Source organism: Lithobates pipiens, unplaced genomic scaffold (assembly GCF_037356315.1).
Source record: "Lithobates pipiens isolate NorthernLeopardFrog02 unplaced genomic scaffold, aLitPip1_a1.2 Scaffold_8, whole genome shotgun sequence".
Taxonomy (NCBI): domain Eukaryota; kingdom Metazoa; phylum Chordata; class Amphibia; order Anura; family Ranidae; genus Lithobates; species Lithobates pipiens.
Genome location: NW_027507903.1, coordinates 461,192,234 through 461,214,048, shown reverse-complemented (window position 1 = coordinate 461,214,048; position 21,815 = coordinate 461,192,234). Strand labels below are relative to the sequence as shown.

The window sequence follows — 21,815 nt, the reverse complement described above, 5'->3', positions numbered from 1 at the left end:
GGGCTTGAACCTGGACTCAGGGGTGTGGGCACAAAATTCTGCACAAGCGCAGATCGCTACAGTGTTTTAACGCATATGGCGGCATTGTGCATGCGCAGTCCAGCGGGTAGCCAAATGTGATGGGTAGCCATATGTGACACCTGTCAGGTTTTTGTTAGCTGGATCCTGTTGGGGAGATTTCTCTTCACTTCCTGTCCTGTGGACAGATTTAGAAATCTTCAGTTGTCACCAAAACAGATGTTTCCAATGGAAGACTTCCTCTCAACACTAAATATTAAAATTTCTCACTGTTTTCTGTCCTGTTGTCAAACGGAGATAGTAAGTCTCTTAGTGGGGACACAGATAACAATAACCTAAAAGAGGCTCTAGCCCATCCCCAATCAATCCAACATGCAAAAAAATAAAAATAGTTTGGATTTAGATACACTTTATGACAGCTATATCTTTAAGGCCCGTTTACACTGCCCCAACAGCTGCCGCACACTAAACTGCACAACAAACCCCAATATGTTTCGTAGCCGCTTTGTAGCCACTTCCAGTCTATATGCACTTCACTGATGGCTGCATGACATTTCTCAGATGGATTTCCTGATAGGTACAGCAGTAGAACATACCTGTGAAATGCGTGTTGAATGGGCCACTAATGTCCATGTGACAGGGAGACAACACAGGAGCACAATTGGAAAACAGGGACTACGTGTTGTCACTCTGTAACAGAAAGTGCCTGAACAGGATCACCAGGTATTATTAAAATGAAAGTTGCAAATTTAAAAAATATTGACTTTTGACATGACGTGAATGTGTTAAAGCTTAAATGGGATTGGTTGAGTTTCATATAGATTTTAGCAAAGAATCATTTTCATTATTCAGTCCAATCAACATAGTGTAATTAAATATATTCCATGCTATTTAGAAAAACTCTGAGTCATTATGGAATCTCAATGTAATTTAGAGGATACGTCATGCGTGAGCAGCTGAATACTGTAAGCACTGGCAGACAAATCTGTCAGCTGCGTCAATAGGATCTGCGTGTTTCCACATTGCATAGAAGAAGATGCTTAGCGCAATAGCCGAACATGGGGTGGAAGCCTCCTCGGCACAGACGTTTCTCTATTCATAAAGTTATTTTTGAATTAGTGCTTTAGACTATCCTTATATATGAGATTTGTGGCGATGATCTCTATGGATGTTCCCTCACCTCCAGTTTTGGGGTAGCAATTGAGCAAATAAAAAAAACTTGCTATCTCATTTTGTTCCAAAATCGCCACCTTTCGGGGGGAGGGGGGTACAGATACCTGTATAATACAGTAATCTGCACCCACTTCCGGGTATAGATATCCGCAGAATCTGCGGGTATTTATGCCACTTCCTGCGGGGCCCTCGCTGTCTGCTGGGAAACACACGGACCCCAGAGACAGCAGGGACCATCCTTATTGCGCAGCGCGACTCACGCATGCGCAGTAGGGAACCGGGAAGTGAGCCGCAAGGCTTCACTTCCTGATTCCCATACCCAAGATGGCGGCGGAAGCACACGAGAGCCAGCTTCGGGTGTCGACAGATCGGCTTCGGGTGTCGAAATTGTGAGCTCGCTGGACGGCTAAGTGTCCATATTTTAAAAGTCAGCAGCTACAGTATTTGTAGCTGCTGACTTTTAGAAAAAGAAAACGGCGGAACTCCCGCTTTAATGGCATCCCATTAAAATCCCTTAGTCCGTAGGGTTCAATATTGAGTTGGCCCACCCTTTGCAGCTATAACTGCTTCAACTCTTCTGGGAAGGCTGTTCACAAGGTTTAGGAGTGTGTCTATGGAAATGCTTGATCATTCTTCCAGAAGCGCATTTGTGAGGTCAGGCACTGATGTTGGATGAGAAGGCTTGCGGTACCTGCTCTAATTCCTTCCACAGTTGTTTTATCAGTTATAAGTTTTGCTTTTAGTTATTCTTTAAGTATGAATTTTCCCAATCAAAAACCACAATCATAGTTAGAATGTTGTTTATGGAAAATTTTTTCATCCTTCTTCAATTTTCCTGTCCAATGTGGACGAAAGTGTCAATTGATTTGACTCCATTAACCACTTTAGCCCCGGAAAATTTAGCTGGCCAAAGACCAGAGCACTTTTTGCGATTCGGCACTGCGTCGCTTTAACTGACAATTGCGCGGTCGTGCGACGTGCCTCCCAAACAAAACTGACGTCCTTTTTGTCCCACAAATAGAGCTTTCTTTTGGTGGTATTTGATCACCTCTGCGGTTTTTATTTTTTGTACTATAAACAAAAAAACAGCAACAATTTTGAAAAAAAAAGCTATATTTTTTACTTTTTGCTATAATAAATATCCCCAAAAAATATATAAAAAAACATTTTTTTTCCTCAGTTTAGGGCGATACGTATTCTTCTACATATTTTTGGTAAAAAACTTTGCAATAAACGTTTATTGATTGGTTTGTGCAAAAGTTATCGCGTCTACAAAATAGGGGATAGTTTTATGGCATTTTTATTAGTAATTATTTTTTACTAATAATGGTGGCGATCTGTGATTTTTATCGTGACTGTGACATTATGGCGGACAGATCGGACAATTTTGACACATTTTTGGGACCATTCACATTTATACAGCAATCAGTGCGATTAAAAATGCATTGATTACTGTGCAAATGTGACTGGCAGTGAAGGGGTTAACACTAGGTGGCGCTGTAGGGGTTAAGTGTGTCCTAGGGAGTGATTCTAACTGTGGGGGGGGAGGGGCTGTGTGTGACACGTCACTGATCAACCGATTACAGGGAGCAGAGATCAGTGACAGTGTCACTAGGCAGAACGGGGAGATGCATGTTTACATTAGCATCTCCCCTTCCTCGCCGTGAGACGATCGCGGGTATCTGACTCACGGAGATTGCGTAATACAACGTAATTTTGTGCAGAGGAGCCAACCTGCCACAGTAAAACTGTGGCGGCTGATCCTCAAGTGGTTAAAGCAGAATTGTGCTCACCTCCGCTCCAGCAATGTGGGGTCTCAGAGCTCCCTTGCTATCTGCTGACCTCTTTGGCCAGTTCCTGTGCATGCATTGGAGTTCCATAGCTCCCAACTGTCCCTGATTTGGAGCAATGTCACTCTGTCCCTCATTCCTCCTCATTTGTCCCTCAGTTTGGTCTGATCTATATAGTTGCATATATAAAAAGCACTTTTTATCTATCAAAAAGTGTTTTCCAGTGCTAAACCTTTCATCTGATTTCTAAAATTGCTGCATTTGTAAATTCCAAAAGCCAATATAAAGGAATAGTAGTTGTAAAGAAAGCACTTGTGGGTTTAACCAATCTTGTTTTTTTGTACAATTCTCCTTTAAGGGGGCGTGGCAAGGGGTGTGTCCTATGCCTGCATAATTTTGCTGATAGGTGTCCCTCATTCCCATCTCAAAAAGTTGGGAGGTATGGAGTTCATTCATCTCGGCAGTCATGCACATTGTGAACAGGCAGCAAAAAACAGAGTATAACAAGAAATAAGATAACAGTTCCATATACAAAACCATGTAAGATGTTACATTGTAGTCAAAAAGAATGCCATGGAGAAACATTCGGCCAATAGACAATAGAAAGCACATTTGTATTGTGAATATTTTGGAGAGAATAGAAGCCTACGTCTTCAACAACGAAACAACTACAATCGTGTATGAATGAATCATATTCAGAAAATGAAAAAAAAAAGAACTAAGAACAAGGAGAAAGCTTAACTAACCAATACAATGCGGCCAGGCTGCTATGTTTTTGAAACTTTCATTTAAGAGAAGATACACTATATAACCAAAAGTATTGGGACGGCTGCTTTTACACGCATCTCAAATTTAACAGCATCCCAGTCTTAGTCCGTAGGGTTTACTATTGAGTTGCCCACCCTTTGCAGCTATAACAGCTTCAACTCTTCTGGGAAGGCTGCCCACAAGGTTTAGGATTGTGTCTACGGGAATGTTTGACCATTCTCCAGAAGCGTATTCGTGAGGCCAGGCACTGATGTGAGCGAGAAGGCCTGACTCGCAGTGTCCTCTCTAATTCATCACAAAGGTGTTCTGTTGGGTTGAGGTCAGGACTCTGCGCAGGCCAATGAAGATACTCCACCCAAAACTCGCTCATCCACGTCTTTATGGATCTTGCTTTGTGCACTGGTGTGCAGTCATGTTGGAACAGGGAGGGGCCATCTCCAAACTGTTCCCACAAAGTTGGGAGCAAGTTTTGGGTGGAGGAACTTGACTGGCCTGCACAGAGTCTTGACCTCAACCCAATAGAACACCTTTGGGATGAATTAGAGAAGAGACTGCAAGCCAGGCCTTCTCGTCCAACATCAATGCCTGACCTCACAAATTTACTTCTGGAAGAATGGTCAAACATTCCTATAGACACACTCCTAAGCCTTGTGGACAGCCTTGAAGCTGTTATAGCTGCAAAGTGAGGACCAACTCCATATTGAACTCTACAGACTAAAACTGGGATGTCATTAAAGTTCATGTGCGTGTAAAGGCAAGCGTCCCAATACTTTTAGTAATATAGTGTATGCGTTCATGGAGCTCTAAGGGCATGCCTACACCATGGACTGTTTATTGGAAAATCCCACCAGTTTGTTGTTCTCATTGGAGGCGCATCATAGTTCATAAACTGATGGGCATACACACACGTGCACACCAGCAGTTTAGGGTTGGGATTACAGGGCAGATAAGTGGTAGGTATAGTGTTAGCATGCTTTTACACTTATGCATCTTTAAGAGGTGTAACTAGAACCTTCAGGGCCCTGGTGCAAGAACCCACGAAAAGCAGCTGACCGCAGCCCTTCACTCTGAGCCCGGTGGTGGAACTCCAGGGTGCGGTTGCAAGTGCGACCTTTGTGACCCTGGTAGTTCTGCCACTGGCGTCAGTAGTCTTTTTATTTTTGTTATTTTATTTATTTTTATTTTTTACCATTTTTTTTTTTTTTTTTATAATATTATTTTTTAATAAGTGTTTCCATTTTTTTAGGACCCCCGTTGGGGGGCTTAGGTGGAAGGTCAGGGGTCTAAAGAGACACATCCCGCGATCTCCTACTCTGTAGCCTCAGCTACACTGAATGAATCAACAGGAATAGCTCTCTACAGAGCGTCCTATTAATTCATAAACTGAATTCACAAACTAAGTTTACTATGTTTCGATTATGATTTGACAGAGTTAGTGATCGGTAAAGACCACTGACTCTCCATTCAGAAAAGGAAGGGGTCGGTAAAAGACACATTTACTGGCCCCTTCCCCACTCTCCATCCTGATACATTCCTTGCAGCAGCCAAGGTGAGAGGAGAGGGGGGAACCCAGCAGAGCTAAGGGGGATGGGGGGAGGCCGGGAAAGAGCACAGGGGGGCCAGGGGCAGCAGAAAGAAGCTGGATAGGAGGAGCGGAGGGTGCGGCTGCATACAGAGTAACCAATCCCCCCATTTACTTCCTGCAGGCCCTAAATCACCACTTCTCTTTTCCTTCCCACAGGCATTCAGCGGCTGCAGGAGGAAAATAGAGAGATTGCTTCCTCTATATGCAGCCACCCCTGCCGCTCCAATCTAGGCATACAGCAGGGCCGCATAAGCCCCCTGCAGCATGGGGCCAGGTCACAATTGCCAGAGCTGCAAGTTTCAGAGTTATGGGGGGTTAGTGGTATAGGGGAGTTAGTGTCAGAGCTATGGGAGGTTAGTGTTATAGGGGAGTTAGTGTCAGAGTTATGGGGGGGCTAGTGTTATAGGGGAGCTAGTGTCAGAGATATGGGGGGGGGGTTAGTGCCAGAGTTATGGGGGGGTTAGTGTTATAGGGGAATGAGTGTCAGAATTATGGGGGGGTAGTGTTTTTAGGGGACTCAGTGTCAGAGTTATGGGGCGTTAGTGTTATATGGGAGTTAGTGTCAGAATTATGGGGGGGGTTTGTTTTATAGGGGGGTTAGTGTCAGGGTTATGGGGCATCAGTGTTATATGGGAGTTAGTGTCAGAATTATGGGGGGTTGTGCTATAGGGGGGTTAGTGTCAGAGTTATGGGGGGTTAGTGTTATAGGAGAGTTAGTGTCAGTATTATGGGGGGGGGGGTAGTGTAATAGGGGAGTTAGTGTCAGAGTTACGGGGCATTAGTTCTATATGGGAGTTAGTGTCAGAATTATGGGGGGGGTTTGTGTTTTAGGGGGTTGATGTCAGAGTTATGGGGGGTTAGTGTTATAGGGGGTTGATGTCACAGTTATGGGGGGGTTAGTGTTATAGGGGAGTTAGTGTTAGAGTTATGCTGCATTAGTGTTATATGGAAGTTAGTGTCAGAATTATGGGGGGGGGTTTGTGTTATAGGAGGGTTGATGTCAGAGTTATGGGGGGGGGGGTTAGTGTTATAGGGGAGTTAGTGTCAGAGTTATGGGGTGGGGGTTAGTGTTTTTAGGGGAGTCACTGTCAGAGTTATGGGGCATTAGTGTTATAGGAGAGTTAGTATCAGAATTATGGGGGGTTAGTGTCAGAGTTATGGGGGGGTTGTGTTATAGGGGGGTTAGTGTCAGAGTTATGGGGGGTTAGTGTTATAGGAGAGTTAGTGTCAGTATTATGGGGGGGGGGTAGTGTAATAGGGGAGTTAGTGTCAGAGTTATGGGGAATTAGTTCTATATGGGAGTTAGTGTCAGAATTATGGGGGGGGGGGGTAGTGTAATAGGGGAGTTAGTGTCAGAGTTATGGGGCATTAGTTCTATATGGGAGTTAGTGTCAGAATTATGGGGGGGGTAGTGTAATAGGGGAGTTAGTGTCAGAATTATGGGGCATTAGTTCTATATGGGAGTTAGTGTCAGAATTATGGGGGGGGGGGGTTTGTGTTATAGGGGGTTGATGTCAGAATTATGGGGGGTTAGTGTTATAGGGGGTTGATGTCAGAGTTATGGGGGGTTAGTGTTATAGGGGAGTTAGTGTCAGAGTTATGGGGTGGGGGGTTAGTGTTTTTAGGGGAGTCACTGTCAGAGTTATGGGGCATTAGTGTTATAGGAGGGTTAGTATCAGAATTATGGGGGGTTAGTGTCAGAGTTATGGGGGTTTAGTGTTATATGGGAGTTAGTGTCAGAGTTATGGGGGGGTTAGTGTTTAGGGTGGGTTAGTGTCAGAGTTATGGGGGGGAAGTGTTATGGGGGGTTAGTGTCGGAGTTATGGGGGGTTAGTGTTATGGGGGGTTAGTGTCAGAGTTACAGGGGGGTTAGTGTTATAGGGAAGTTAGTGTCAGAATAATGGGGGGGTTTAGTGTTTTTAGGGGGGTTAGTTTCAGAATTATAGGGTGGGGGTTAGTGTTTTTAGGGGAGTCAGAGTTATGGGGCATTAGTGTTATAGGAGAGTTAGTGTCAGAATTATGGGGGGTTAGTGTCAGAGTTATGGGGGTTTAGTGTTATAGGGGAATTAGTGTCAGAGTTATGGGGGGGGGGTAGTGTTATGGGGGGTAGTGTTATGGGGGTTAGTGTCAGAGTTATGGGGGGTTAGTGTCAGAGTTATGGGAGGTTAGTGTTATGGGGGGTTAGTGTCAGAGTTATGGGGGTTAGTGTTATAGGGGGGTTAGTGTCAGAGTTACAGGGGGGTTAGTGTTATAGGGGGTTAGTGTCAGAGTTACAGGGGGGTTAGTGTTATAGAGGAGTTAGTGTCAGAGTTATGGGGTGGGGGTTAGTGTTTTTAGGGGAGTCACTGTCAGAGTTATGGGGCATTAGTGTTATAGGAGAGTTAGTGTCAGAATTATGGGGGGTTAGTGTCAGAGTTATGGGGGTTTAGTGTTATGGGGGAATTAGTGTCAGAGTTATGGGGGGGGTAGTGTTATGGGGGTTAGTGTTATGGGGGGTTAGTGTTATGGGGGGTTAGTGTCAGAGTTACAGGGGGGTTAGTGTTATAGGGGGGTTAGTGTCAGAGTTACAGGGGGGTTAGTGTTATAGGGGAGTTAGTGTCAGAATTATGGGGGGGTAGTGTTTTTAGGGGAGTTAGTGTCAGAGTTATGGGGGTTAGTGTCAGAATTATGGGGGGTTAGTGTTATAGGGGAGTTAGTGTCAGAGTTATTGGGGGTTAGTATCAGAGTTATGGGGGGTTTGTGTTATAGGGGAGTTACTGTGAGAGTTATGGGGGGTTAGTGTTAAAGGGGGGTTAGTGTCAGAGTTATGGGGGGGGATAGTGTTATAAGGGGGTTAGTGTCAGAGTTATGGGGGGTTAGTGTTATCGGGGGGTAAGTGTCAGCGTTATGGGGGTTAGTGTTATAGGGGGGTTAGTGTCAGAGTTTTGGGGGGTTAGTGTTATAGGGGGGTTAGTGTCAGAGTTATGGGGGGTTAGTGCTATGGCGGGTTAGTGTCAGAGTTATGGGGGGGGTTGGTTAGTATTGTGCCGCGTACACACGACTGTTTTTTCCAGCAGAATAAACTCTGCCTACACACGATCACACCAAAGTCCGATCATTTAGAACGTGGTGACGAACAACACATACGACGGGACTAGAAAAAGGAAGTTCAATAGCCAGTAGCCAATAGCTGCCCTTGCGTCGTTTTTGGTCCGTCGGACTAGCACACAGACGAACGGTTTTCCCGATAAAAATGTATTCCGTCAGAAAGATTTAAAACATGTTTTATTTCTAGGTCCGTCAGAATTTTTGGGAAAAAAAGTCAGCTGAAGCCCACACTCGATCGGAATATCTGCCAGTAAGTCCAACCGTGTGTACACGGCATTAGAGTTATGGTGGGAGCTAGTGTTATAGGGGGGTTAGTGTCAGAGTTATGGAGGGTTAGTGTTATAGGGGGGTTAGTGTCAGAGTTATGGAGGGTTAGTGTTATAGGGGGGTTAGTGTCAGAGTTATGGAGGGTTAGTGTTATAGGGGGGTTAGTGTCAGAGTTATGGAGGGTTAGTGTTATAGGGGGGTTAGTGTCAGAGTTATGGAGGGTTAGTGTTATAGGGGGGTTAGTGTCAGAGTTATGGAGGGTTAGTGTTATAGGGGGGTTAGTGTCAGAGTTATGGAGGGTTAGTGTTATAGGGGGGTTAGTGTCAGAGTTATGGAGGGTTAGTGTTATAGGGGGGTTAGTGTCAGAGTTATGGAGGCTTAGTGTTATAGGGGGGTTAGTGTCAGAGTTATGGAGGGTTAGTGTTATAGGGGGGTTAGTGTCAGAGTTATGGAGGGTTAGTGTTATAGGGGGGTTAGTGTCAGAGTTATGGAGGCTTAGTGTTATAGGGGGGTTAGTGTCAGAGTTATGGAGGGTTAGTGTTATAGGGGGGTTAGTGTCAGATTTATGGGGGGTTAGTGTTATGGGGGCTAGTGTCAGCGTTATGGGGGGTTAGTGTTATAGGGGGGTTAGTGTCAGAGTTTTGGGGGATAGTGTTATAGGGGGGTTAGTGTCAGAGTTATGGGGGTTAGTGTTATCGGGGGGTTAGTGTCAGCGTTATGGGGGGTTAGTGTTATAGGGGGGTTAGTGTCAGAGTTTTGGGGGGTTAGTGTTATAGGGGGTTAGTGTCAGAGTTTTGCGGGGGATGGTGTTATAAGGGGGTTAGTGTCAGAGTTATGGGGGGTTAGTGTTATCGGGGGGTAAGTGTCAGCGTTATGGGGGGTGAGTGTTATAGGGGGGTTAGTGTCAGAGTTTTGGGGGGTTAGTGTTATAGGGGGGTTAGTGTCAGAGTTATGGGGGTTAGTGTTATTGCGGGTTAGTGTCAGAGTTATGGGGGGTTAGTGTTATGGCGGGTTAGTGTCAGAGTTATGGGGGTTAGTGTTATCGGGGGGTTAGTGTCAGAGTTTTGGGGGGTTAGTGTCAGAGTTATAGGGGGGTTAGAGCCAGAGTTATGGGGGTTAGTGTTATAGGTGGGCTAGTGTCAGATTTATGGGGGTTAATGTTATAGGGGGGTTAGTGTCAGAGTTTTGAGGGGTTAGTGTCAGAGTTATAGGCGGGTTAGTGACAGAGTTATGGGGGGTTAGTGTTATGGCGGGTTAGTGTCAGAGTTATGGGGGGGTTAGTGTCAGAGTTATAGGGGGGTTAGTGTCAGAGCTATGGGGGTGTTAGTGTTATAGGCGGGTTAGTGTCAGAGTTATGGGGGGTTAGTGTTATAGGGGGTTCGTGCCAGAGTTTTGGTGGGGTTAGTGTTATGGGGGGTTAATGTTATAGGGGGGTTAGTGTCAGAGTTATGGGGGGTTAGTGTTACAGGGGGGTTAGTGTCAGAGTTTTGGGGGGTTAGTGTCAGAGTTATAGGGGGGTTAGTGTTATAGGCGGGCTAGTGTCAGATTTATGGGGGGTTAGTGTTATAGGGGGGTTAGTCACAGAGTTTTTTGGGGGGGGTTGGTTAGTATTAGAGTTGTGGTGGAAGTTAGTGTTAGGAAAATGTTAGTGCCAGCGCTGTAATGTGATGTATAAGTGACAATAATAAATATATACACATGTGTGCGTAGACTCCTCATCCTAGCTGTATATAAGCTCTGTGGACTCTGTGAAGTGTTTATTTCCTGGCTCGGGGCTGCTAGTAATGTTTGGGGAATGCAGACTCAGGAGAGGGACTGCTGGACTTGTCATTACAGGGGAAGAAGGGGAGGGTCAGGCGGGTGTAGGCAGGGAAGAGAGCCGGGAAGGAGGGCTTGTGGTGGGGAAGTGATAGGAGGTACATAGGTGTACAGTCACAAGAAGAGGAGGAGCTCTTACCCACTGACCCCGCTCCACTGAAACTCAATCCCAGTGTGGTTGCACTTCTCATGCCATTTGCTTGTTGCTGCATCCCCCCCATCCCCCCCTTTTCTCCGGTCATTTCCGCTCTCACTGACTCTCTGTTACAAATCTCAGCACTGACTTAGGACAGCACAACTTCCCTTCTATTATTTTATTTTCACGTTTCTGCCTTTCCCTGGAAAAGTCCCAGAGTTTCCTCCCTGGGGTCCTGCCAGCCTCCTCCTCCTCCTCCTCCTCGGTCTGGACTTCGGGATCTGGTGAGTAGATCATCATCTCTAGGTCCAATCATCATATACACTCTGACAGTCAGCACCGACTTGGCACCGACTTGGAGACGTGTTGGCTGGAATGAGATCTCTGGGTGGGTTCCATAGAGCTGAGCCTGTGTCTTCCTGTACAGGAACATTTAAGGTGACAAAGGGATGGCAGGACAGATGAAGCTCTGCAGATGGTGGGGATAGTCTGCAGATCCTCGTTGAAGTAGTTTTGTTTGTGTTTTGCAGATTTACTTCTTACAAACAATATTGTTCTTGTTTGATAACAAGGTGTGCAGAACTACAACAAGGCATTGCATGATTGTGGTCAGTAGATTGGATGTGCACTTTTATTCAGTGGTAAAAGAACTATTGATATATGCTTAGATTGTAAGCTCTTTGGGTTACTTATTGCTGCAGTCAGCTCAATAGTTCTGATTGGTCTCCCACTTTGACTCAGTTGTGGAATAAAGAAACCTTACTAGGTGCCTAGATTGTCAGCTCTTTGGGTCAATGATTGCTTCAATTAATTCATTATTTCATAGTGGCATTGCACTCTGGTTCAGTTTTCAGATGAAGAAATATCACTTTTTGCCTAGATTGCAAGCCCTTTGTGTCAGGGGTTGCTTCAACGAATTCATTATTTCTGATTGGCCTTGCACTTTGTTTCAGTTATGGGATAAAGAAATGTGGCCCTATGTCTAGATTGCAAGCTCTTTGGGTCAGTGATTGCTTCAACTAAATCATGTCTGTATAGCTTTGCACTTTGGTTTAGTTGCAGGACCCTATGCCCAGATTGTAAGCTCTTTAGATCTGTGATTGCTATACCTATTTCCGAATGGTTTTGCATTTTGGGGAGTAAAGATATATCACACAGTGCCTAGATTGCAAGCTCTTTGGGTCATTGATTGCTTCAACAAATTCATTATTTTATAGTGGCATTGCACTTTGATTCAGTTTTGGGATAAAGAAATATCACTTTATGCCTAAATTGCATGCTCTTTGGGTCAGTGATTGCTTCAACTAATTTATTTGTTCCGATGGGCCTCACACTTTCATTCAGTGGTGGAATGAAGAAATATAACCCAAAAGTAATATAACTCTATGCTTAGATTGCAAGCTCTTTGGGTCAGTGATTCCTTCAACTAAGGTATTAGTTCCGATGGGCCTCACACTTTCATTCAGAGGTGGAATAAAGAAATATAACCCAAACAAAATATAACTGTGCTTAGATTGCAAGCTCTTTGGGTCAGTAATTGCTTACCCTAATTCATGATTTATTTCTGTTGTGGGTAAAATAAACATCTGCATTTTAGTTAGTAACTAAAAGAAGTGGCTTGTGATACTTGATTCTAGCAATTGAATAATTATAGTTGTAAAAGTTTTAAACCGTTATTGGATTTAAAATGCCTGAGGTTCAGCTGGTACTTGTAGTTCTAAGTGTTGTGAGCCAAGCAAAGGAGAACTGTTTACAGCACTGATGTATTAGATCTAATAAATGACAAACAGTATATTACAAGTGTATTTCTTTTTCTTAAGTAGATAACATGTAGCACATTATATTATAATAAATGGGAGTGGAGGGACATAATATGATATGCTTGCTCTATGCCTGCCCCAATGTTATGTAATTAATATGTGTGTTATATTCCATCTGAAGTGGCTACAACTGTTTCGATTTTGACACCATGGCTTATTGGATAGTAAATTTTCAGCAGATGATGCTAATTGGTGTCTTTTCTCAGTATAGTAAGTGTTGTCATAAAGTTGTGATGACCCAGTGAGCACAATGGAAACACATGCTGGGACTTGTAGTTATAGTAGTCTGGATACCTGTGAATTATTCAAAGTCATGTCTACAGACAAAAGCCTACAGACTGGTTGTCCAAAACTTTTTAGTTTGCTCAGTGGTCTGTTGGGGAACAAATGAGTTGAGAAAATTCCCACCTGTTTCCCTGCGCCGGATTGTTTCCAGTATTCTGCAGTTTGGAAGAATACGGAAAGAAAAGTACAGTGCTGTTTACATTGATAAAACATTTCCTTAAAACCTCTTAAAAAAATATAACTATGCTGTACTTCCCAGTATGTTGGAACACAGGACCCCCCTCCTCCCTTCACCTCCCAGAATAGATTGTTGGATGCCTGAGCTGTCAATCATTAGGCCCAAGTCCCGTCACGAGGCAGGGGCAGGTGGGTTGGGGGGTAGAGAGCACTGTGTAAGGCTAATGATACAATGACAAGTTTTTTTCCCGCAGAGATTAATTGCTGCCACAGATCGCTAATTTCAGCGATTAACATCCATTTGTAGCTAGCGATTAAATCACTTGAGTTGCTGGCGATGTGTTACAGCATTGGGTTGCTCTGCTACAAATCACCCTCCTTCGTTAATTGCCGCAACCTTTCATAGAAAACCATTAAAGCCCCATACACACGATCGGACTTTGTACAAACTTTCCCGTGGACTTTTGTACAAAGGGCGTTGGCCGTAAGTTTGTATTGCATACACACAATCTGACTTTTTAGGCAACAAACGCGAACGTAGTGACGTTTCAACATACTGACGACACTTCAAAAGAGGGCGTTCAATTACTCCAGCGCCACCTTTGGTCAACTTCTGTATTGTTGTCTGATCTTTTGCATTGGTTCGGAGCATGCGTGTTTCTACTTTGTACAAAAGTCCGATGGTTTTGTGTACACACGATTGGGCTTTGCTCCATCGGACTTATGTTGTCAAAAAGTTTGTCCGTTCGCACAGCCAAAAAAAGTCAGATGAAAACTGAAAAAGTTTGTCCGATGGAGCGTACACATGGTCGGATGTTGCTCCAAAACAGCTAATATGCATGTTTGTTGTCAAAAAGTCAGATCGTGTGTACGGGCCTTAAGAACGATTGGCTCTATTGATTTTGCCACTGAACAGAAACTCTGACGAATTGTGGTCACTGAGCAAAAGAGCATCAAATCACTTTAAAAATGTCACTGTTAGGGATCCCACAGGAAATAATTATGATTTTCTTAGCAATAAATTGCTGTAACAAAATGTTAGGGGGGCATGATTGATGAAAGGAAAATTATTGATATGCCATTAGTCTAATGCCACGTACACACGATTGGATTTTCTGCTGGGAAATGTTGGATGTGAGCTTGTTGGCGTTAAGTCTGACCGTGTGTCTGCTCCATCGGACATTTGTTGGCGGACTTTCTGCCAACACATGTTGGCTAGCATGTTCACAAATTTTCCGCCAACAAATGTTTGTTGTCGGACTCTCCGATCGTGTGTACATAAGTCCGTCGCACAAAAGTCCATGCATGCTCGGAATCAAGTATGAGTCGGAAGCGCTCAGTCTTGTAAAACTAGCGCTCGTAAGGGAGATATCACGTACGTCGTGCACGTCACTATGTTCGTAATTGTTGGCCAACATTTGTGTGACCGTGTGTATGCAAGACAAGTTGGAGCCAACAACCTCGAACAAAAATCCACGTTTTTGTTGTCGGAAAGTCCGATCGTGGGGGCATTAGTTATGGCTTTCTTAGAACTTCTTACTTTTGTACACTATGGTCAAAGCAAGGCAATCATATTGTGTATAGTGGAGTAATTCATACCAATTTTTTGGGTTGCCAGGTGTTACTACACTTTCCATATCACCTTACATAAATCAGACTGCTTTACGGAATAGGTGAGGACAAGGTGACCTCTATCAATCAGCCAATCAGATTTTCGAGTACTAAATCATGAAAAATGGATTCTGATTAATTAGCGCTGCATTTTGCACATCATGCACAATTAGAGTTTGATTACTGCAGTTATCGCACAAGTTATTTCCAGTGATTTCCCCTCTTAGATTTGGTCTGGATTCCTCTTGCGTGTCTGTGACATTATATTCTGGGCAGATCGAGCACAAGGCCTTAAATACCATGTCAGTTAATTATGGCCTCCTACGTTCGTCCCTGACAGCTCACTCTGGTATTTCTGACTTCCTAAGGGACATATACCCATGTATAGGCTGCCAGCTTTTTATCGGTTCAGATCTGAGAACTGAAAGTGAACTTGTCAGCATTTGCTAAGTTTGTAAAATGAATGTACTGCTAATATGTGCAGACCCTAGAACAGCCTTTCTCAACCTTTTCAACACAGAGGAACCCTTGAAATAGTTCTCCGGTCTCGGGGAACCCTTGCTAAAAATTAGATAACTACAACTCATGATACATTAGTGTGATGGTCAGTGGGAAGAATGGTCCTTACTCTTGTGGTCATTGGGAAGAATTACCTCCTTACAGATAGCTAAAAAGATCAATGGTGTCTATGGGAACTTATCTGAGAGGCAGAAATTTCCCAATGCTGAAGGAGCCCCTAGCAACCTCTGGAGGAACCCTAGGGTTCCACAGAACCCTGGTTGAGAATCACTGCCCTAGAAGGTAGCTGAGTACCTTAGAAAAGACCAGCCCATCTTCTGTGCACCTGAGAAGCCCTGTAATCCTTGATGGAATTGTATTGTAGTGTGGGGACATTTTGGTTCACAACCATAGTAAACCATGACGGTTTTTGGGTTTTCCTACATGCACATGCACCCCCTGAGGCAGCCGTGTGTTTGGTTACTGTAGTCCTGTTCCGTTTGTAGCATTTATATACTTTGAAGACACTATATTTTAAAGTACCGATATCTATAAGCTTGTTCCAGGTCAGCAACTCACTAAGTAGCAGTGCACTTCTGTCATGACAGGTTTCCTTTAAAGTGACCCTGTCACCACAGGGTCACTTAGAACAAAAGACCACCCCCTGGAGGGCCATCTTCAGACTCTACAATGACAGAATGGCCAGGGACTCCAGAGATGGCCTCGTTCTCCATAACCCCTAGGACACCTCAAAGCAGCAATGATAGGTCTTTTCAGATTTCCCTTTTTTTTGCAGGTAGAGTACTGATCCCCAGCATTAGCGATTGCATGTCCAAGAGTGAAAGAGTAAACAAAAACACGTCATAAGGATTAGAAGACATGTTGGTTCATCTGTACAATAGGCACTCAACCTTTATAGCAATTTGGACCACCTGGATTGAATTATCTATGTCCCTCCACCTTCAACCCTGCAACTTAAGCAGGTCATACATGGGTCGTATTCCGAAAGAATTTTCTCACGTAAATCGTAATTAAGAATTTTCTTTCGAATTTCGCACCATTAGTGGCCTGCAGCAATGGGAAATTTTTGAATGATCGGATGTTGAAAATTTTTCGTAAAATACATTTCTAGTCAGTGATGAGAGAACTGTGTGGGGAATATAATCTAAAAAAAAAAAAATGTGCATGAGCTGTGACCTGGAAAGAGAAGAAGATTCCCGGCCACGAACATTATTTTCTGCAGCAAAATGAGGTGAAGTTGAAGGCTTGATTGGTCGGATTTCACAAATCAATGGTGGCACCATCGGATCACAAAACGCACAAGATTTCTGATTTTTGAAAGAAAATTTATTCGGAATTCAAACCATGTATGGCCGGCTTTAAGCTGACCATATAAGAGACTTTTTTTTTTTTTTTTTATCCAGCAGGTTGAACAAAAAGAACTGCCCAATTTCCCCCATCCACACATTTGAGGTTGATGGGAGAAGCTTCCTGCAGTGTCATTGTATTCTGACAGTGGGGAGACTTCTCTTCCATAGAATACACAGATCAGTGCTGCAGTTTATAGCCCACAGGGCTGATTGAGAGGGACTATTCCAGAAGGGCAGTTGTACAGAAGTCGCTCAGTAGATTGACTTCTGAACACTCACAGTGTCCATACATGGATTGAAATTCGGCCAATCCCTGCTGAACTGGACGAATTTCAATCCATCTATGGCCAGCTGTATACTCTGGCATTACAGTGCCAGTGCTGGTGTTGTTAGGCTTACTCCGGTTGGGCCTCTACCCCCAGTTGGGCCTCTGACTTACTCCTATATATATACAGTCACCTCTACTGCGCTTTGTAATTCTGTGAACTTTATACCTGAATTGTACCTACCTCAGAAGCTTTTTATCCTTTTTAAAAGGAGGAAGCCTGTCTCCTTCCTCCTATTTTTTTTCTGTGTATTCATGTTGAAAACCCAATCAACATTATTCTTGAAAAAACAGACAGCCTGTCAAAGCAAGAAGCCTTTTCCAGGGGTCCATGTGTTGAAATGTCACAGTTTTTGTGGTTCATCTTCTGGTTGGGTCAAATACCTGTTTCCTAGGAGCAGTTAAGCAGTGAAGTAATAGATTTATTTTTACAGGAATTTTTAAAAGTGACAAGTGTCATGAAAAAAGTATGGGGGCAGCCATTACCATTCTATGCTTTGAGAAGGTTAATGCCCCGGCTGTCAACTGGATGCTTTGGCTTCAATGCTTTCTGAGTCTCTGACCTGGAACAAAAATAGAGCAGAAATTCTGAAACTTTTCTTATGTGTAAAGCTTCATTTAATGACATTTTCTGAATATTCAACATGTTTCAATGGCATAAATATGCAGTAACACATAGGGGGAGATTTACTAAAACTGGTGCACATAGAATCTGGTGCAGGTTTGCATAGTAACCAATCAGCTTCCAGGTTTTAGCCCTCGTTCACATTAAATGCAGCTTTGAAATCATGCAGCTTCATCTGAAATCACACTATTTCAAAGTCGCAAGTTAGTGCGACTTCATGCACACATGTATATGAAAGTGACACCCGGAATCGCCAAAAGTAGTGCAGGAACAATTTTTTTTCAAATCAATGCGGCGCTGTAAAGTCAGAGTTGCACTGACGTCATTGCAGATAATAGGGTGCGACTTATCATGCGGTTTAACCTGTAAAATCGCATGAAAAGTTGCTCTGGTGTGAACTGCAGCTAATTGTCAAGCTTTATTGAACAAGCTGTAGTTAGAAGCTGATTGGTTACTAGGGACAGTTGTACCAGATTGTGTGTGCACCATTTTTAGTAAATCTCCCCCATTGCAGGACACTACAAAGGTGGGATGGGGCCCTAATGATGAAGATTATTGGTTGAAGTGTACAGGGCATGTTTATAGACATCATCCTTGTGTAAGGGTGCTGAAAATAAAATTCCACTTACAGTATTTTGTAGCTCTTTTTGGAATTAGGTAGAAGTGTAGAAATGGTATTAAACCCAAAAGTAAACATTTATTATATTTCAGCTTAACAGTTTTTAGATGTGGTGGATGCATTTGTTTTCTTTTTTAGTCCTTCTTTCTTTTATTTTCACCTGGTGATCCTGCCAATAACCCTGTTGTTTTTCAAAAGAACAAGTTGACTTGCAGATGTAGCAGTTAGACGCAAACTGCGGCCCTCCAGCTGTTACAGAACTACAAGTCCCATCATGCCTCTGCCTTTGGGAGTCATCCTTGCAACTGTCAGCCTTGCAATACCTCATGTGACTTGTGGAAGGTGGAAGGCCGATTGAGACAAACAATTTAACACTGACAAGGGGAGCTTACAATCATCAGCTTTTATTTTTTTTCATTTATTTTTTATTTTTTATAATCATTCATTCATTACAGGTGCTAATATGGCATTGCCAATTTATGCAGCACTTTACATATATATATATATATATATATATATATATATATATATATATATATATATATATATATATATATATAGTCAAACATACATTCACATCAGTCCCTGCTTTCAAGGAGCTTACAATCTAAGGCCGCGTACACACGCGCGGACTGTTGGCCCAACTTTGTCCGTCCAACAGTTTGAGCGAACAGTCCGCTCAAACTTAGCATGGACGGACATGGCCACACACGACGGACGAACAGTTTGCTGAAACCGTGCGCGATGACGTGAACGGCACGTACGACGGGACGAAAAATACGACGTCCTATACACTGCAATGCAACCTTCCGACGTGGAAATCCTTTCTGAGCATGCGCGAGACTTAGTTGGCCGAACAAGCCTACACACGAGCGAACAGTCCGCTGAAACCTTGTTTCAGCGGACAGTTTTTCGGAATTTCCGTAAGACCTTGTTCGGCCAACTGTCCGCTGAAACTGTCCGCTGAAGCCCCACACACGAGCGGACTGTCCGCCCAAACACTGTTCAGCGGACAAGGTTGGGCGAACAGTCCGCGCGTGTGTACGCGGCCTAAGACCCCTAACTCATTCATACATACACATAGTAGGGCCAATTTAGACAGGAGACAATTAACCTACCAGCATGTCCTTTGAGTGTTGGAGGAAACTGGATTTTCACTGACAAGGGGAGCTTACAATAATCAGCTTTTACTTGTTACATTTTTTTATAATCGATTTTTGATTGAAATTTTGCATCAAAAGGAATGGGATAAGAAAAATTCTGTCTTCAATAATCAGAAGTTATATCAATAAGCTTTTATTTATATATGTAAAACCTTTATCTCAAAGGCAAAAAACGTTTTCTGTAACTTCTTATAAATTGGCTTCAATTTGTTAGTATATCTAAATCTGCTAGTGCATCTTACACGCCTTTCAAGTTTGACAATGCTGTTCCTGTAGTCCTTCATCCAGGGTAGGGGCACTCTCATACAAGAGGTGTGCTATTGGCCAGATCACCAGGTGAAAACAGGGAGTAAAGCCTCTAAAAAAAAAACGAACAAGTGCACATAACCTGAGATGAAATCTTTTCAATTATAATGGTCTGCATGCTGTAGATCAGGGGTCTCCAAACTTTCTAAATAAGGGGCCGGTTTGCTGTCCTTCAGAATTGATGGGGGCCTGAGTGGCCAGTGGAAGTAAAAAATGCCCCAGCATCAATGGGAGTAAAAAAAATTACACAGTGCCTGTAGTCAGTAGAAGGAGGAATAGTGCCCCATCATTGGTATTAATAGGAGGAATAGTGCTCCATTACTGGTGTCAGTGGGAGGAGGAATGCCCCCATTGTTGTCAGTGTGAAGAATGGTTCCACACTGTTTGTGTCAGTGTGAGGAATGGTTCCACGCTGTTAGTGTCAGTGAGAGGAATGGTTCCTCCCTGTTGGTGTCAGTGAAAGGAATGGTTCCCCACTAATGGTGTCTGTGAGAAGAATGGTTCCACACTGTTGGTGTCAGTGAGAGGTATGGTTCCCCACTGTTGGTGTCTGTGAGAAGAATGGTTTTCCACTGTTGGTGTCAACTAGAGGAATGGTTCTCCACTGTTAGTGTCAGAGAGAGGAATGGTTCCTCACTGTTGGTGTCAACTAGAGGAATGGTTCTCCACTGTTAGTGTCAGTGAGAGAAATGGTTCCTCACTGTTGGTGTCAACTAGAGGAATGGCTCTCCACTGTTAGTGTCAGAGAGGAATGGTTCCTCACTGTTGGTGTCAGCTAGAGGAATGGTTCTCCACTGTTGGTGTCAGTAAGAGGAATGTTTCCTCACTGTTGGTGTCAGCTAGAGGAATGGTTCTCCACTGTTGGTGTCAGTAAGAGGAATGTTTCCTCACTGTTGGTGTCAGCTAGAGGAATGGTTCTCCACTGTTGGTGTCAGTGAGAGGAATGGTTCCTCACTGTTGGTGTCAGCTAGAGGAATGGTTCTCCACTGTTGGTGTCAGTGAGAGGAATGGTTCCTCACTGTTGGTGTCAGTGAGAGGAATGGTTGCTCGCTGTTGGTGTCAGCTAGAAGAATCAGGGGCGTAACTATAGGGGGTGCAGCAGTCGCGACCGCAACCGGGCCCTGTGATGCAGGGGGCCCATGCAGCCCCCTCTACATATGGCCGGCAGCAGCATAGGCAGCTAGGTGTACCAGTGCACCATGCACACGGGTGGCTGGAGGTGGAGGGTGACTAGCAGAGCTCCATGCTCGACTATCCCCCCCCCCCGAGTCCGGCCCACTCTGCACTGCATACTTCTCCCGGGTAAACAAACTTTAAGCACACAGATGCAGTGCAGCCCTATGAGAGCCAGCTCCCGGAGGACACTGCAGGCTTGTCTGCCAGCCCTCCTCCTCCCCCGTCATACACAGATGATGAAAGGTCTTTCTGGGAGATATGCTGATCACCCGTCCAGAACACTGGATGGAGCCCAGGCCAACATGGATGAGTGTGCGGCCTACAGCTTGGTCATGGTGAGTGAGAGAACCCCATCCCCCACACACCATTACATACCCCTCCATCTCCCCCTGGGGACAGGGACCCCTTCTCCCCTGGGGACAGGGACCCCTTCTCACCTGGGGGCAGTAACTTCATCTGCCCTGGAGAAAAGGACCTCATCTCTTCTGGGGACGGGGACCCCATCCTGCCTAGGGACAGTCCCCCAATGGGGCACCTAAAAAATTTTTATAATAAAAAAAACTACTGATACCAGTGGTGGAACTACAGGGCTCACAAAGGTCATACCTGTGACCACTCCCTGGAGTTCCACCGCAGGGCTCGGAGGGAAGGGCCCTGGCTGGGGTTCAGGGGGGCCCTTCATGGTTTCTCGCATCGGGGCCCTGAAGGTTCTAGTTACGCCACTGAGAAGAATGTTTCCCCACTGTTGGTGTCATTGAGAAGAACGGTTCCCCACTGTTGGTGTCAGTGAGAGCAATGGTTGCTCACTGTTGCTGTAAACTAGAGGAATAGTTCTCCACTGTAGGTGTCAGCTAGAAGAATGATTCTCCACTGTTGGTGTCAGTGAGAGGAATGGTTCCTCACTGTTGGTGTCAGTTAGAGCAATGGTTCTCAACTGTTGGTGTCAGTGAGAGGAATGGTTCCTCACTGTTGGTGTCAGCTAGAGGAATGGTTCCCCACTGTTGGTGTCAGTGAGAAGAATGGTTCCCCACTGTTGGTGTCAGTGAAAGGAATTGTGCCACTTGATGGTGCCAGTGAGAGGAATAGTGCCCCGAAGGCCAGACACAGACAAGCAAAGGGCCACATTCGGCCTATGGGCCACAGTTTGGAGACCACTGCTGTAAATAATGTTTTGCCAATGGTTTAGGTAATCTGTTCT

At 44.3% G+C, this 21,815-nt stretch overlaps 1 protein-coding gene across 6 annotated transcripts in view; it reads left to right on the top strand.

Moving 5' to 3' along the window:
* Positions 1–10,645: 10,645 nt before the first annotated feature.
* Positions 10,646–21,815, top strand: part of TSPAN9 (tetraspanin 9) — a 575,797-nt gene continuing 564,627 nt past the window's right edge. For 5 of the 6 annotated variants that reach the window (XM_077468491.1, XM_077468492.1, XM_077468488.1 and 2 more), the window contains exon 1: positions 10,646–10,926. The gene's annotated coding sequence lies outside the window, so the exon portion shown is untranslated. Of the gene's footprint in view, positions 10,927–11,008; positions 11,031–21,815 lie in introns of those variants that run through there. The other variant, XM_077468490.1, reaches the window with a different exon arrangement.